Here is an 18,201-nt window from a genome sequence, read left to right as displayed (position 1 = left end):
GACCGCTGAAGAACGTATATTGAGAAACAGCCTTAGTCTTTTTCCATTTAACAAATAACATGTGCAGTATCTGTTGCTTCAAATGTTCAAGCTCCTGAAAGTTGTGTGAATTCTAAATAAGCCGTTAATGTTCTTCTTGTTTATCAGCTGGAAAAAAATCTGATCTAAACCTTTTCTTCAGCAAATGCGGCAGCCCACATCCCAAACAGAGATTTTTATCCCTGGTAATTTGTTTGCTGGATGGTTTATGGCACATTTTCGAGCAGATATCTAAATATCATCACACCTCTAAAATATTCAACAGCCTGAACCGTGAGCTGAGAACCTGAACCCTTCCACTCTCATCATGCTAATGCATTACCGCCATACACTCCCAAAACCTCGACATGGAAGTAAAACACTACAGGTCTGCTGTGGATAAAGTGGTTAATATGAAATCAGGGGTATACCAGGATAAAGTTTCTGCTTTTCAGGACCTCTCTAAAGACAAGTAACACAATAGCAAGGTAAAATAAAAAGAAAAATCTGCTGCAAAAATAAAGGGAATTATTTACAGGTGCTTTCACTCACCGACAAAGATGGAGAGGAGGGACGGCAGCTCTCGTCTGATGGATGGATGGTGTAATGCGCATAGTCTTGTTGTGGTTGTACATGTGTGATATATTGAGCAAAGGAGGAGATCTGGCCACCATCCAGAGTCACATTAAGCCAGGCTTTATTAAAGATGACTCAGCACTTCGCTAAAATATCTTACGACGCATGAATGTGTTCATAAATAAGTACGCTGAAGAGTCGATTACTAATAAATAGTGCCATTTTAAGTGTGCTAAACTGTGTATATTACCAAATATGACATTTTTTACATTAGAAAATGTTCATGGTGATTTCCTGCAGTTGCTACAAAGCTTCAATAGATGAATACACTAGATATCGCAGAGGCCTACCGACCCTGAGCATGCATTAATAGCGCTGCCACATTTGTACAGTGCTCTTAGGACAAATGTCAATCAACCTCAAGTCAAGACTATGGACTTTAGCGATGTGTACGGGTGTAGTAATGAGCAAACAAAGAAGCTTAATTGCAGAACATTTTACAAATACATTTTTGTATGTTTCAAACTTTTGTGCTAGGTAACATTATTGATGATAATACAGTCTCTTACTGCACTGAGCATAAGGCAAAGTAGCACCAACTCGCACTGAATACTAGGCGTATGCTAGTTTTGTTGAATAAAATAAGCAAACGATGTAAATTAAATATGACAACAAGATGCTGCGGTGCTGGAAACTTTTCGGCTAAGTGAATGAGTCGTTCATGAGGGGGATTCATTCACAAGCGAATCAGTCCTTTGATTGTTAGAATGAGAAATAAAAGCAGGTGAGGGGTGTGTTTCAGGACATGGATTAGATTATATTTAACAGGGAGTGAGGATAATACATTTGCACACTAACACACTGTTTGTCGACAATGCCCCGCCGTTTATCATAGATATATGTATTAATGTGTATATATCTATGGCTCTGGATGGCCAGTCCCATTTTCATTTCAAAGGAGCCCTACCCTGTACTAAAATGGTGGCTCTAGTGACGCATTCCGTCTAATAGACAACAATAGAGTAGGCGACATCAAATGTAAATATCTATGCAAAGCTTCTGCTGGGTGGTTGCCATATGGTGACTAAGGAGTTCTGATTGGTTGTTGGTGGATTGTTTTGTGGTTGCTGGGTGTTCTAATTGGTGATTGGAGTGCTGCTATGTGGTGGAGATTGTAATTGGTCATTAGAGCACTGCTATGTAGTTGCCAGAGGCTGTAATACATTATTGGAGGATTGGTATGTGGCTACAAAGGGTTGCAATTTACAGTGTTGTTATGTGTTTGCTGGGGGTTGTATTTGGTTATTAAAGTGTTGCTATGTAGTTGCCATGGGTTCCAGTCTGTAGTTAGAGGGTTGCTATGAGTTGCTGGGGGTTGTAATTGGTTATTAGAGTGTTGCTATGTTGTTGTCGGGAGTTGTAATAAGTCAGTGTTGCCATGTTGTTGTTGGGGGTCCAGATTAAGAGATAGATGGTGTTACTATGTCATTTATGGGGGTTGTAATTGGTAATTGGACTGTTGTTATGTGGTTGCCAGGGGTTTCGATCTGTAGTTAGAGTGTTGCCATGTGGTTGCTGGGTTTATACTTGTTATTAGAATGTTGCTATGTGGTTGCTAGGGGTTTTAATATATAGTTAGAGTGTTGGTACAGCATGTGGTTTCTGGGGGTTATAATTGGAAATTAGACTGTCGCTATGTGGTTTAAAAAGATATTTATCTTTACTTATTGTTGCTATGTGATTGCTGGGGGTTCACATCAGCAGTTACTTGTTGTCATCCACTATGAGAGTAGGAAAAACTATTCTTGCATTCCATCACTGATTGACATTTACAAAGTTACTTCTGTCTTATAAATCATACCCATTTGAATGCTAGTACAGCTGTAACAATGTAATACTTATAGTTAATGATGCTTGCATTAATTATTATCAATAAATAAATTAGCAATAAAACAAATAACTTATGGTTAAAGGTTGAGTAAGAGGATTTGAAAGTGGGAAAAATCCCTTTAAAACAATTGTCAGTATTCAAAATGAAGACAATCATAAACAAAAGAGTAGGATTTTTGAGAGTTAAGCGTGAGAAATGGCAATAACAGGCTTCTGTGCGCGTTGAGCAGTTCATGATGTTGAGCCATCTTAAGTGGATTACAGTTGACTTAGCACTCCACCTTCACAGCAGGATGTCTTGCTCCGCTTTACAAGCCTCGAGAAGCCCGTTTCGCTTGTACTATAATGCTCCAGCTTCTGTTAATCCAAGAACACTAGTCCTGTTTAGTCATTGTTAGCCAATTTCGGCTAATATGATAATGAGGCTTTAAACACACTGGGTGCAGAGTTCACCGCAGCTTAAACAGCCGTTCAGTGCATGAGCGAGCGTCTCTGTGGTTCTGGTTCAGGGTTTGTGTTCATGCTGCAATTAAATGAGAGAAAATTAACTACAGAGAGCTGTTAACAGGGAATATGACAAGCCAAGAGAGCTTTTAATTACTTTATATAGCTTACACATATTACACTTTATATTCGATGCTTGCAAGTGATATTTTGCAATTACATGCACAAAATGCCCCTAATATCTAAAAACATCAGTGTCTATAAGTTTATATAATTGCAACAAGGACTTTGGGGAAGTTTTCTGCCTTTTTATTAAATTAGAAAACCTTCATTGTCTCTTAAGTGTTTTCATTTGTTACTAGACTAGCTTCAAACAGAAGGAAATACATGCTGACTTTATAAAGCAATAAAAAATGTTCAAGTCTCATTATATTCCATTGCATCTAACTAGTATCTACATGAATCTTATTGATTTTCCTGAAAATAATAGTTTTTTAATTTGGCATTATCAACCAGAATTTTATATAAAAAAATTAACAGTGTTAAAATTTAAAGAGCCCCTATTTCACATTAAAAGGGTCATATTTTGGTTTTAAAGAGCCCATATTATGGGTTTTTGAAAATTCCCCTCCATGTAGTGTGTAACACAGCTCTAAGTGAAGTGAAGTATCCAGCTAAGGCTTAAATCTGTAAGAATACAGTGTTTGAAACGGTTGATTCATCTATAAAAGAGTCGACTCATAGTGCTTCAAACGAGTCGCCTTGATACCGATTCATTAGGTGTTTCGCCATGACGTACGAACGAAACCAAGTTATTCACGTGCACGCGCAAACCCGGGAGATTTCAAACCTGAGGCCCCGCCCTCTGACGCAGAAACCCAGACACACACACACACACACACACCCACAAACACACGCACACAAACATGCCGGTCGATTGAAGTCACACTGCAGATGGATATTATATTGAGTCTCTACCCAAAGATGAAACATCAGCATTATAACCAAGCAGTTGGAAACTTCTGGAAGCTACATGCTACAAAGAATACTTCATCTGAGTTTGTTAAAGGAAGGATCAGTAAAGAGTAACTTACTGCTGGACGTCAGGATGGATTTCCTCCATTTCTCAAGTGTAAGTACGTGCGGTTAAAGTTGTTGCCTCGTTGACTCTAGCTTGCAAATGTATTTAGTTGTGATTTGTTACTTGGAACCGAGTGTACTATATCAGGTTAACTGGCTATATTCTCTTATCGCGTGCAAAGTCACGTTAAAAACGCGACGCGTGCTGCTTTGTTTATGGAGCTCCGTGGTAGAGTTCTGCTCCCGCGATTTATTCGGAAATTTATTCCCGCGCCGAAATTTCGAATAAATTTCCGAATAAATCGCGGGAGCGGTCGGTAACGGGTTTAATTTGGGACCGGGAGCGGGCTGTTTAGCAATATCATGGATATTGCTATGCGAATGAGAAAGAGAGAGTGTGCTTGGTGATTGTGTGTGTGTTAGTGCGCATGCGCGCGTATGAGAGAGAGCGAGAGAGAGAGCGAGCGAACGAGCTTTGTGTGCTTGGTGCTGTGTGTGTGTGTTTATACAGACAGCTTGGCTGTCTGGACTGTATAGCTGGGTGAGTTTTGGTTGTGTTCTCCCCCGCTCTAGCGGGATCGGGCGCGGCGGGCAGAAAACGGAGCGGGTTCTCAGGCTAAAACCTGGCGGGTGCGGGCGGAAGCGGGAGCGTTGTCGTCCGGAGGTGTGTGTGTGTTTTTGTGTGTGTGTGGCAGCTAAAATCCACGCCTACACTATCGAGCGTGTATGAACTGTGATTACTTTTTATATTGCTGATTGGCTATTGGCCATTTCACTCTCTGACTGAAGGCAGTCAACCAATCGCGACAGACTGTCATCGGTCCAATCAACGCAGATTAGCTTCGCGCTAAGGAGGGGTTTGGGAACAAATGAATCACTGGACGATTCATACGGGAGTCGCTGGGATAATTAGGTAAAAATAAATGCAGATTATAAGACCATGAAAGTGTTTTTTGACCTTGCATGCATATTAGACTGTTGTTGGAGACCCTTACAACCAAGATATGACCCTATTTCATGTATAATATGGGCTCTTTAAAGGTCTCCAACAACAGGCTGATGTGTATGCCAGGTCAAAAAAAAGCTTTAATTGTCTTATAATGTGACTTTATTTTTACCAAATTATCCCAGTGACTCCCATATAATTCATTTAGCAATTTATTTGTTCCCAAACCCCTCTTCAGCACGAAGCTAATCTGCACTGATTGGACCTATGACAGCCTGTTGAGATTGGTCGACAGCATTCAGCGCGAGACAGAGTAAAATGGCCACCATGGCTTATCAACAGTTTTGAAGTTGTCAGATTGCAGATGTATGTGTGAGCATACCTGCCAACGCTCACATTTTCCCGGAAGTCAGCCGTATTTCAAACCCATCTCGCTCCACCTTCCCATTTTGCTATTTATCCCGGAAAACTCACGTAATTTCAACCACCCCCCAGCATTTTGGTATGGAGGAAGAAACTGGTTCATGAAATGTGTACTGATAAAGTTCCTGTCGAGCTCTGACAAAGTCCCATACATCAATAGTCTTTTATGATCCTTTCTTTTACAAACTGCCGACAAATCCTCTGTTGTATGCTTGTATATTCCAGTATCACTTGTCAGAACAATAACGAGAATAGCACAAGGCAGGGCTATAATGCTGAGGTATTTTTGCAAAAACAGACCTCATCCACTGATTCTTCACAGTTTCATCTTTCACTTCCGATAATATCCAGCTGAGCAATCGTACTGACTTCACGCCGAAAGACTTGTTATCAAGAAGATTCATTTGAAGCACTATGTGTCGAAATGCATATTACATTTTCATTGATGCACACTAGTCCAATCAAAGCAACAAGTGTGGATTTTGGGACCATGCATGCATACTTAAGGTTTTTGATGATGTTGCCATCTACTGGCCAACATGCATAATACTGCTTTTTAAACTTAACTGTATTGTCGAAAATTTTTCATAAACAAATTAATGTCTGTTTTTGACTATATTATTTTAGTGTAAGCATACCCTAAATCAGCTTAAAAGCTGTCTAACAACAGTTTAAAACAGATTAGCACTGCTGTATTTGCTAAATTTGGAGTATTATTCGTCCATAAAGACATCGCCTGTACACTTTCTTTCTACCCAGGCTCATTCTAAAAAACGTAGCCCTATATCCATTTCTGGTAAGTGCCAAATACATCCCAGGAGCTGCATTTTTTGTAGTTCTTGTTTTCTTGTATCCACTGGAGGCTGCTGAGTATGCTTTTTGAGATCTCATTTGTATCGCGAGTGCCACTTGTGCCTGCTGTTCTCACGTAAATCCACCAGAGGCCGCTGTTAGCTGACTGACTGACCAACCGATCGATCGATTCTCGCACCCACCCCCTTTCCTAAACCCAACCATCAGCGTTTTAAAAAACTCTGATTGACCAGCACCCACCCTGCCCTAAACCCAACCTACAGTGTTTTGAAAAAGCAATTCAGACAAAGAAAAGCTCTCACGGCAGCCTTATTTTTATTACGTTTTCAGATTTTGCCACATTCTCACGCTGTGTTTACTTGTTTATTTAATTTTTTGGCTTTTGTTTTTGTCTTACCTGCCTTCTGGAACCCTTTGGCCAACTCGAATCCCGTCTTTGCAGTCAACGTCACTTGCGTCTAAAGTCCACTGACGTATGCTGCGAGCCACTGGAACTGGTAACATATGGAGGTAAACGGTTAGCTCTTAGCCCAAAAAGGAACACCCCATAGCATTCGTTTAAAATACAAAATGCAGCTATGTGGACTTCTGGCTACATAATTGCGTGATCTTCAGAAATTTATATAGGGCTACATTTTCAGAATGAGGCTATGTTGCTTTCTTTTGTAAGCATACACATTGCAAAGTGGTGTGATTGAGTGTTACCTTACCATCTTTGAATTGTCACCAAGATGAGGCATCATTCATGTTGTTCCAGTCAGGATATTTAGTTGTTTATCTGTGTAGGCGATATGAGTGCAAAAGCAGAGGTATTCTTCATCAGCGCAAATGTGTGAAGATGTAGTACGCCGTCAATCAAATTCCACCACCCTCGATAAAACCCAGCATGGAGGTGAAGGTGAAAACAAGCCAAGCTCTTTCTTACATCGCACCTGCATTCACTGGATTAGATACCCACTCAAAATATGCAAATGCAAAGCCATCAGCTCAACAATATCTGTAGCAACGGAAAAACAGTGTTGACATCCATGTCAAATGCATCATCTGCTTTTATTCCACTTTTTAACGGAATAGTTCCCAAAAATAATATTTCTAGCGCTATGTACTGCCATGACATTTCTAACTTCCATATGGTCGTTTATCTTCAACTCGATCGCTTTTCATCCCCGAAGAACTGCTGCAGTTTTTTCATTTCTGTTCAGAAGTCATTGTTAATGTGTCTCCTGTTGTCCTACCTCTGTTGGACAGCTATAGAAAAAGAGACCTTCTTACAGGTGAGTGAGTCCAAACCATATGTCTTCTTGTGCCTCGGCAGGAGAAAGAGTTCTGGATCAAACCTGATATTTCTTCAATACATCTGCACTGCTCTGTTCTTTTATGAGTCAGTCAGGGCAATTTGCCATCTGTCCGTATAAAAAGCATGCACTTTAAAAGGTAAAAAAATAAACAAATAAATAAATAAATAAAATAGAAATAAAAATGCTCTTTCTAGGGGGCACTGGACAAGATGTTACTCGAAAGAAAGTTTTGATGAAGATTAATATGGATTACATCTGCTTCTTCAGTATGTTGCATACTTTCAGAAGAATAAAATATATATTTTTTTTCAACCCATTCTGAAAATGTACTGCTATATACATATCTGGAGAGCTACAGATACATCTCAGGAAGTACATTTTAATGCAGTTTTAGTTTTCACAAATCCATCAGAGGCCACTGTGTATGCTTTTTGAGATCTCAAATTTCTCTCGCGAGTGCCATTCGTGCCTACTGTCCTCGCATAAATCCACTAGAGGCTACTGTCGACTGACAGACTAAAGGCTGATTCATACTTCTGCGTCGCTGACGCATAGCCCTTTGCCGTGGCCATCACTGACGTGCACCTCTCAAAAAATGTAACTACACGTCGCAACGTCGCGTAGCGTAAGCTCTGTGATTGGTCGCCTTGGTAGCGCTGACCAGTCTGGGCGGGACCGAGAGCCGCGCGAATGGCGCGAGCGATTGTTTACAAGTATGAAGTACCGTAAAGGAGCTCAGGATGGACAATTTTGTTTTGTTTTTACCTCATATTTAAAGTTGTTGCACGTCCGCCGGTTCCTGCCTCAAAATGAGCGAGTTTGAGCCACTTGTACATCCCGGAAGTGTTCAGGAGAAGCAAGAAAACAGCGAAGAAACTCGACACAGAGACACATTTACACCTTACTGCCAACTAGCGTTTCGGAAGTGTTAATGCAGACCAACAGAGACAGCGCACAGAAGTATAAATGCACAGCCATGCGCGTTGCCTGCGCTGTGGGTTACGCCGGTCACTTGACGCAGAAGTATAAACCAGGCTTTACTGTTTGACTGACTTACCCTCCTCTTTCCCAAAGCCCAACCAATATTGTTTTCAAAAGCACAGATTGACCCACCCACCAACCTACTTTTCTACACCCTACCGACAATTTTAAAAAGCAATCCAAAAAAAGAAAAGCCCTCGCCTGATTTTTACCACGTTTTTAGATTTGACCATATTCTCACCCTGTTATTTACTTGTTTTCATATATTTTTTTGGCTTCTGTGTTTGTCTTACCTGCTTTCTGGAACTGTTCTTCACTGGACTCGAACCCCATCGTTGTGGTCAACTCCTCTCTGCATCTCAAGTCTGCCGACATACATGGCTAACTACAGAAAAAAAACGTGTAACAGTGGGAAAGCCGTTCATGCGGAGGCAAAGGGGTCAGCTGGTAAGCGTGAAAAGTATCAGCGTCATAGCGTTCGTTTTAAAGACAAAATGCAGCCATACATAATGAACTGATGATCTTTACGGCCAATCACAATCTTTTCTGTTGAGTATGTAAACACAATGGCCAATCAGTGACTTTTAAGAACGTAACAGTGCTCAAATTTTTAGTGGGAAATAGACGTTTTGTAAAATTTCAGTACTGATTTGTATTAAAGTTGATACTTTTGACAACACTAATTCCTTGTTGTGTGAGGGTCAGAGTCATAATCAGAATCTTTTGGCCTAATCCCAGTTCTACCCCTTAGCCCTTCCCCTTACCCCTATCCCTCGTTTTAAGCATTTCCGTGAAGGGGTAGGGGTGTCCCAATTGTTTTAAGCTTGAAGGCGTAGGGCTAAGGGAAAGGGGTAAATACCCCTTTGAATGAATATTTTTTAGGACCACACTCAAAACCAGGGGGTAAGAAAAATTCCTAGATTAAACCAGCCAAAACGGCAAGATAGATGCACCTGTAAGTAAGGAGATCCACAAAATAATATTTTTGTCATTATTGCGAATTTTTACAACAAACAAGCATATGTTTTAATATGTACATAACCACGTTCGTGTTTTACCGTCACGCTTAAAAAAAAAAGCTAAAAAAAAACGGTAAAATGACACCCAACAAACAAGGGTTTTACAACAAACAAGCATATGTTTTAATATATACATAACCGCGTTTGTGTTTTACCATCACGCTTAAAAAAAAAAACAATAAAATAAAACCCAACAATTAAGGGTTTTACAACAAATAAGCATATGTTTTAATATATTCATAACCACGTTCGTGTTTTACTATCAAGCTTTAAAAAAAAGTAAAATAAAACCCAACAATTAAGGGTTTTACAACAAATAAGCATATGTTTTAATATATTCATTACCATGTTCGTGTTTTACCATCATGCTTTATAAAAAAACCCCCCAGTAAAACCCACTAAATATCGTTATCTATAATCCCTAATAATAACTTCTGTACAGCAGTCTTACAACATTATGACACTCTAATACCCTGTCAGAAACGTCTAGTGGCTGGGAATGAGCTTTTTACAATGTCTGCTATAATGTTAATGTTGTTTTTGGTGTGTTTACATAAATGAATATATCCACTGTGTAAATGCCCAGTATAGTTACAATCTAATTGCTACATTAGATCATTATGATTACATGATATCCTTTCCTTAGGTGATTTCTTGAAGATAATACCAAAAAATAAAGCAACTGTAATAACTACAGCAACCGCCATCAACTGAACTCATATAAAGCAAGAGACCACAATGACATAGTTTGACGTGTGCGGGTGCTGTAGTGGTGTCCCATTTCTTAGGGTTAAATTTTGGAGCCCTTCTCCTTCACACTCAGCTAATTAAGCCACTTGCTTTCATGTATTTAAGGAGAAGTTGATGAATTAACATGTTGTAAATCCAGCAGCTCTGATCATTGCAGCGCCCATCACTAGTCACAGATCAAATAATATGATCTTCATTAAGCTGATTAAATGACGCGATACATGTTCTAACACACATTTTGAGAAAAAAATAAAGAATGATATATGCCTAAATCATCTGGGCTGCTGTGTCACGATAAAATTGATGCATTGCCATTAAAATTTTACCTCAATGTGTTCTAAATAATGCTTACATTAAAAAACCCTAATACCTAAATACCTCATAAAGTGGCTGGGAATTGTGTAAAGTTGGTTGCACAATTCAGTATATCAAACCTAATACATATACTGCTGTATGCTGCTACTTGCCATTAGCTACAGTCATCTCCAGATTCACAAACGGCTACCTCCATTGTGTTCTTACAAACATAGCTGTGTCCTATTATTAGAGTCATCTTTCTGTGTTGATATACACGCAGACCCCCAATTACCTCTGAGTGACAATCAACTCAAAGTACCTCATATGCTAAATGGCGAATGAACACAAGTATCTCCCACATCCATTTGCTCTCAGTTAAGTTGCTGTTTATTCTCTTCTGCAAATTACGCCAACGAGAAGGCCATTAATTGCTGGAGGGGGGGTGAGATCAATTGTTAGATTGTTATTTCATCCATACGCTTGATGAAAGGCGAGGGAGGGGAATGAGAGGGTGCGAGCCCGGGCTACTCAGAGAGCGAGGATGACACCGCCGACTATAACGAGTTGTGTCTTTCCCATTAATCAATGCCTTCCACGCAATTTGCCATCTGTGAATTGGGACTGACCCGTCTCGGGGGTCACTGGCCAATTTTCCGCAGCGGTCGGTCTGCGTCGGGCTGAAATCCCTGCACACGGCGAGCGTTGCTGGTGAGTGATTTGATTGTCCCTTATATAGCCACAGGCAATGACGATCTGAAGTTTTTACCTCCCACACCTCAAACTTTTCCAGGCACGCATAACTTTTTCATCATTTGCATTCGACATTTGATATTACTGTCGAATTGATAGAGTGCTACATTACTCCACAGGTACAAAAAAAGTCCTCTAATGCACATTTGCAATTTGTAATGTATCTAAAATCATAATCCCATCTTTAAAATTGCCTTCGACAGTAGCCATTTGTCTCTGTCATAAACGAGAACAATAATTTGACTCAATAACAGCTCCCGTTGGCATCTGTCAGGGTTTTTGACTACTCAAAACTGAAGTGAGTACATTTTTTAAATGCTAAAAGACTTTCTCCTTTCCCTGCAGTATTAGGTTTGTAACAAATTTGCATTGTGGCAGCCTGCAAACGAAGTCTACTGTACTTTTACCCCCCCTGCAAACACAGTAGTTGCAACTGAGGAAGAGCTGGAAGAGTTTGTTTACATGTCGAGAAGATGCTGTTTCATGTGCTGTGAAAGCAGATCCACTTTGCATAAACTCGAAGGATGAGAAATCAGGCTCACGTTGACAAGGAAAAGCTAATTCTATATTCACAGTTTGTTTACTGGTAGTGACACATTAAAAAAAAGCTTTGTTATCAGAGAAGTATATTACTTTGTGAAGTTTTATAAACTAACTTCGAGAGGATATGATTGATCGTGGCTGGTCCCGCATATACAACCATTGATAAACCAATCAGGATAATCCAAGCCTTCAATATATATAGCCTGGTTTGTTAATTTTTGAAGAATCCACGCATCCACCCCATGTTTCCTTTACAAAGTGGAGCTCTAGAGACCTACCTTGGACCCTCCTCTATGCTATACAACCAGACGGGAGCCCTGGGCTTAAATACCTCCAAGCTTAGGGTTCTCTCCCAGGACAGCATGCCAAACCTGCAACTAGTATCAAGTAAAAGCTAAGTATGAACTCTTAAAAATAATAATATATTAATATTTTTTACAATCCTAGAAACACAATACACAACAACACATTTTAAACAATGTACTAAAAATATTATTTTTAATAATATTAGAAAGAAGTATATGCTGGTAAAAAAGTACTATACAGGGGTGCGTTTCTAAATACCAACGATAGCCAACTAAGGTTGCAAGTTCCGTTGTTACAAACATAGTTCGTTGATTTGACATTTGCCAAATCCATCGTGCCAATTGACATTCCCAAACTGCGAGGAAACTTGTAGGTTTTCAACTACATCTTTAGAGTAGTAGTTAAAAACAAAGTTCCTGGTTGTGTTCTATTCCCAGTTATCCCCTTTTGCCTTATTCCTTTCGAACGTTCCAACATTTTATCTTGGAATAATGAAAAAATCATCTCTCTTGTGTAATTTCCTTTAAAGCATTTTTACAGTTCAGTTTTAGCGATCTTCATATTGACAATTGCATTCACTTCGCAGTGCACTTTGAAAACATTTATGCCATTTTGAACGCAGCCGTGGCTCTTGACGAAAGCTATATGTGACCTATTATATAAAAGCGAAATTTACTTTACGTCTCCAAAGCTTGTAAAAACAAAAATATATAACATACATCAATGGTTTTAATTTATAGTAGGTTATTTATTAAGAAACGCATTTGTATTGTAGGCCTATATGACATGAGCCTGTTGGTTAGAACATTTCTGCAGTGGTTTGAATGGGTCAAATTGTAAAAGTAAATAAATAAATGAACAATATCCTACTTATTTATAACAATAATAATAAAACATTAATAACAATAATGATTAGTAAGTAGGGTTTTTATTCTTTTCTTAATAAATAGCATACTGTAAATTACAATCATTAGCCTAACAATTTATATAATTTATATATGAGATTAGCATGTTAGCTAAGTGGTTTTTATGTTTTAGAATAAAATATGGTATAATTTCAATAATATTTCTAAAGCAAACGTATGCTCTATATGTAATGTTGACATGTATTTCAAATAATATGGAAAGCGAGTGCATGTTTTTACCAAAATTAATATTAGATTTTTTTTTAATGTGTGTGCATGTAAAACAATATAATTTGCACAAAAAAGTAAGTTTTATCTCTAAAGAAGACCCTGTTTAGGGCGTAATTATGGATGTTTTATGTTAGAACTAACATGGTTCAAACGCTGGATCTGCAAACAAAACAGCTACTGTCATAGTTCAACAACAAGTTGTCATTTTTTTTGGGAGACCTACTCCAGTATGTCTATACATCGCTTTTATAGGTGTAATTTTAGAATTTTAGAGAGGGGGTAGGGTTGGGAAATGTCCTTGAGCCGGGATTCGAACTCGGGACACCCTCACATGCTACTGCACCATATGTCAGTGCACTAACCACTAGGATATTGAGCCGACGTAATTTCAGAAAATTGGCTCAAAATATAAATATTTATTTAATTTTTATATTTATTCAAATTTGCATTTGGAAAGTATAAAATGTCAAATATAAAAGCATTTCTAATCTGTAGCTAGTCATGAGTAAAATTATTCATGTAACAAAATATGTTTGTGATGGTTAGGCTGTAAACATTCTCACAAACCTGGGGACTGTAGTCTGAAGCCTACTGCTTTACGAATCGAGTGCAGAAAAAAAAGGTGGTAAAATGCGCACAAATTAATCTCAAATTATGCCAAAGTCTAATAATATTTCATTTATTAAACGTACACATTTTCTACTCTTTTATTGGTGCATATACTGTAACGTGCATTGTATACGTTTGCCATGACAACTTAACACGCCATCTGCATTCTGGTGTCATAAAAATGAGCAGATATTGTGATTATTGTTGAAAAAGGTGATACATTTCGAAAATATTTTTAATGTTATATGTATTTTTTAACAAAATCTCAGATTCTTTACGATTTATTTAAAGTGAACATTTGGAAATGCAGTCATGTTTGTGCTTATTTTGGTGAAATTAACTTAAAAGTAATACAAAAGTAACTGATTACATTTAAAAGACAGTAATATTGTAATGTTACACTCAAAAAAAGTATTATAAACGTTTTTACTTTTTTAAAATAAACTAAAACAACAAAATGAGATTGAATTGAGTTTTTTGGGACAACTTAACTGTTTTCAATCATCTTAAATTTGATCAATTTACTCAATTGATGGGTGGCATGCTGACTAAGTGGTTAGCACTGTCGCCTCACAGCAACAAGGTCGCTTGTTCGAGTCCCGGCTGGGATTTCTGTGTGGAGTTTGCATGTTTTCCCCATGTTCATGTGGATTTTCTCCAGTTTCCCCCTCAGTCCAAAGACATGCGCTGTAGGTGAACTGGATGAACTAAACTGGCCGTAGTGTATGAGTTTGAATGAGGGAATGTATGGGTGTTTCCCAGTACTGGGTTGCGGCTGGGCAACTGCTGCGTAAATAGTTGGCTTCCCCTAATAAATAAGGGGCTAAGCTGAAGGAAAATTAATGAATGAACTTAATTGATTTGTCTTGGGACAACTTGAATAATTTGTGAGGAACCCTACCACTAATACTAATTACATTCAAATAAAAGTAACTAGTAATATATGATGTATTGAGGAAGCCTACAACGTTGAAATTTGGATATGGTAATATGTGTAGCTTTTAGTTACCAACACACACAGTAATTGGAAGATCTCTAAAGACCATCAGTGCAGAACAGGTTCTTAGAAAGAGGGTTTTAGGCCTTGGATGGGTGTAAAACTGCTGAAGGAGACCACCAAAACAAAATTAGGATCCTTTAAAACAGAATAATGGAGCACATAAAGAGTGCAGTTAAACTTTAAACAACTATAAATAAACCAACACTCCGATTCTCCCCCAGAATGTTGTAAACATTCCACTGTTTCTGAACAATTCAACCATGCCAGCACTGCATTTGCTCAATGTTGGAGCACATCTGTTTATCCAGATCAATGGCAGCCAGGATTGTTAAAGTAGCACAGAATCTCCACTTTAAATTTCTTAAATGCATTCTGGAGTGAAATACTCACTTCGAGATAAATGAGCGGTTGCCGAAGCACACACATCTGGTTATCACCTCAGCAACTTGCAAATCACCATTAATTGCTTGTCTCAAGAGGGTCAAGCACCACGCCAGGCCTCCCACCATTTCGCTCTGCCCACGCCAGTGCTAACAGGAGAACAGAAGCACACGTCCCCAGGCCCCTGTCTGCTTCTCGTCCATGATGAAAGAACTTCTTCTCGCTTGTTACCACCACCTTAATTGGTTTCAGCGAAGAGCTGCACCACGGTGGTAATTGTATTTTATGATCATTGAATTTCATTAAGTGTCTAATTGAAACATTATGCCCCGGTGCAACAGGGAAGCTAATTAAAAGGAGGAGCTCCAAACAATCTGCTGCCAATGAAGTGGGAATTGAAAAATTGATTAAATACACAACTTTGCCACAAAGGTGGATTTGCTTTGTGAGAAAGTATCGTGATGGATTTTATTGGGTGTTTTTGTCGATGGGTGAGTAACTATCATATGACATCTTTCCAATCTGTTATAGTTAGCTTGACAACCACGGTAAGGCCTTGTCCACACGAACAAGGATATTTTACATGGGTAGTTTGGCCATTCGTCCACATGACAACACCCTACCAGGTGACAGAAACCAAAACTTTTGTAAAACTCCAGGCAGAGTGAAGATTTATTTATTCATTCATTCATTTTCTTTTCAGCTTAATCTCTTTATTAATCTGGGGTTGCCACAGCGGAATAAACTGCCAACTTATCCAGCGAATGTTTTACGCAGCAGATTCCCTTCCAGCTGCAACCCATCACTGGGAAACATACATACACACTCGTTCACACACATAGACTACGGACAATTGAGCTTACCCAAATCACCTATACCACATGTTGTTGGACTTGTGGGGGAAACTGAAGCACCCGGAGGAAACCCACGTGAACGCAGGGAGAACATACAAACTCCACACAGAAAAGCCAACTAACCCAGCAGAGGCCGAACCACTGACCTTCCTGCTGTGAGGTGATCATGCTACCCACTAGGCCACCGTGATGCCCATCAGTGATTAAAGATAAATCTGATCAAAAAATTAAACAAAAGCTTTTGTCTTGTGACGTCAGTGTGCACACTATTTACTTTTTTCTGATTGGCCAATTTGGCTTTACTCTAAGGCAGTGGTCACCAAACTTGTTCCTGGAGGGCCGGTGTCCTGGAGATTTTTGCTCCAACCCTAATCAAACACACCTGAACAAGCTAATCAAGGTCTTACTTGGTATACTTGAAACATCCAGGCTGGTTTGTTGAGGCAAGTTGGAGCTAAATCCTGCATGGACACCGGCCCTCCAGGACCGAGATTGGTGACCCCTGCTCTAAGGCTTTTATGACCACCTGCTGATTTGGCAATGACTTGCACTTGAGAGTGTATCACAGTTTGAGAAAACTGTTTATAAAAATACTTGTGGACGTGGTCTAATTCTACTAAAATTAATTACAGATCTGTTGACTGTAGAGGATATTTGACTAATGAACTCATTACTTTTTTGTTTAAGATATTAGCTTGGGATAATCAAAGTCTGTTAAATATTCCTTTTGACTTTCAGCAGATACTCTTGACGACATTTAAATGCTTAAAGTTTGAGATTGAAATAAAATTGAGACATGTGATTGGCTGATTAGATATTTGGGTTAAGCACCAGTTAATAATAATAATAATTCCTTACATTTATATAGCACTTTTCTGGACACTTGCTTTACACATTTTTTGGGGGGATCTCCTCATCCACCACCAGTGTGCAGCAACCACATGGATGAAGTGATGGCAGCCATGTTATGCCAGGCCACATACTACACACCAGCTGATTGGTGGAGAGAAGACATAATGAAGCCAATTATGATAAAGGGATAGTTAGGAAGCCATGATGGACAGAGGCCAGAGGGCAAATTTGGCCAACATGCCGTGGTTAAACCCCTACTCTTTTTCGAAGGACATCCTGGGATTTTTAGCTATCACAAAGAGTCAGGTCATCAGTTTAACATCTTTAAGCAGTAAGCAGTTCTAAGCAGTATATAGTCCCTTTCACTATACTTGGGCATTAGGACCCACACAGACCGCATGTTGAGCAGCAACCTAGCTTTTCCATGTGGTCTCCCATCCAGATACTGACCGGACACAACCCTGCCTGGCTTTAAACTAATAAAGTGTTTAAAGTGATAGTTAACCCAAAAATGATGGCAGCTGACACTGATTGCCTATAATAGTATATTTTTTTCTACTATGGAAGTCAATAAGTACCAACAACCAGCAATCTTCCAAATATATTCTTTTGTGAAACTCATAAAGATTTTAAACCACATTCAAGAGTTCACACTTAGCTGATGATTGATTATAAAGCTTGTTTGGCATGCTGTCCTGGGAGAGAAGATCCTTGAGCCCGGGGCTCCCTCCCATTTGCAAGGCAAGAGGGGAGTTTGAGCTCTGGTAGATCTTGAGAATTCCCCTACTGTAGTAGTTAAAGAACAGATAGGGATTGCTCTTAAGAAATAACTTCTTACTAGGAGCATGTCTATGGTGCCTATTTGGACTAGTCGATTGACATAAGTTGCCCATGGAAAACCCACGTGAGCATGTGGAGATTGTGTAAACTCCGCACAGAAATGTCGACTGGCTTGGTAAGGACTAAAACCAGTGATGTTCTTTCTTTAAGTCAACATTGCTAACCACTTAGCCATCGCACCACCTATCTAGGAATGGAGGAGGAGTAGGAATGGAAGGGGGGATTCTTCAAAGCAAAGGTAGCTGTGATATGGAACTTAGGGTATTTATAGTGGCTTAGGAATCATCTGATTGATGAATCATAAATAGGATAATGCGGGACCAGCCGCAAGCAATCATAAGCAGGTGATCTCCCGAAATTAGTTTATAAATAAACTTCTCTAAGTGAGAGTAAAT

General features: G+C 39.1%; 1 long non-coding RNA gene across 2 annotated transcripts; it reads right to left on the bottom strand.

Annotated features, from left to right (window-relative positions):
• Nucleotides 1–701: 701 nt before the first annotated feature.
• LOC141380903 (uncharacterized) lies at nucleotides 702–11,580 on the bottom strand. 2 transcript variants are annotated; one of them, XR_015526214.1, is made up of 4 exons: nucleotides 8,763–9,514; nucleotides 6,901–7,593; nucleotides 6,588–6,684; nucleotides 702–3,007 (listed from the first exon to the last, which is right to left on the bottom strand). It is a non-coding gene; the product is annotated as an uncharacterized LOC141380903 (long non-coding RNA). The 2 variants fall into 2 exon arrangements; XR_015526215.1 differs by lacking the exon at nucleotides 6,901–7,593 and having other exon boundaries at nucleotides 8,763–11,580.
• Nucleotides 11,581–18,201: the final 6,621 nt, after the last annotated feature.

This window comes from Danio rerio, chromosome 25 (genome assembly GCF_052040795.2).
Source record: "Danio rerio strain M-AB ecotype USA chromosome 25, GRCz13ab, whole genome shotgun sequence".
NCBI classification, from domain to species: Eukaryota; Metazoa; Chordata; class Actinopteri; order Cypriniformes; family Danionidae; genus Danio; species Danio rerio.
The sequence above is the reverse complement of the archived record's forward strand: the minus strand, read 5'-3'. Positions and strand labels throughout refer to the sequence as shown.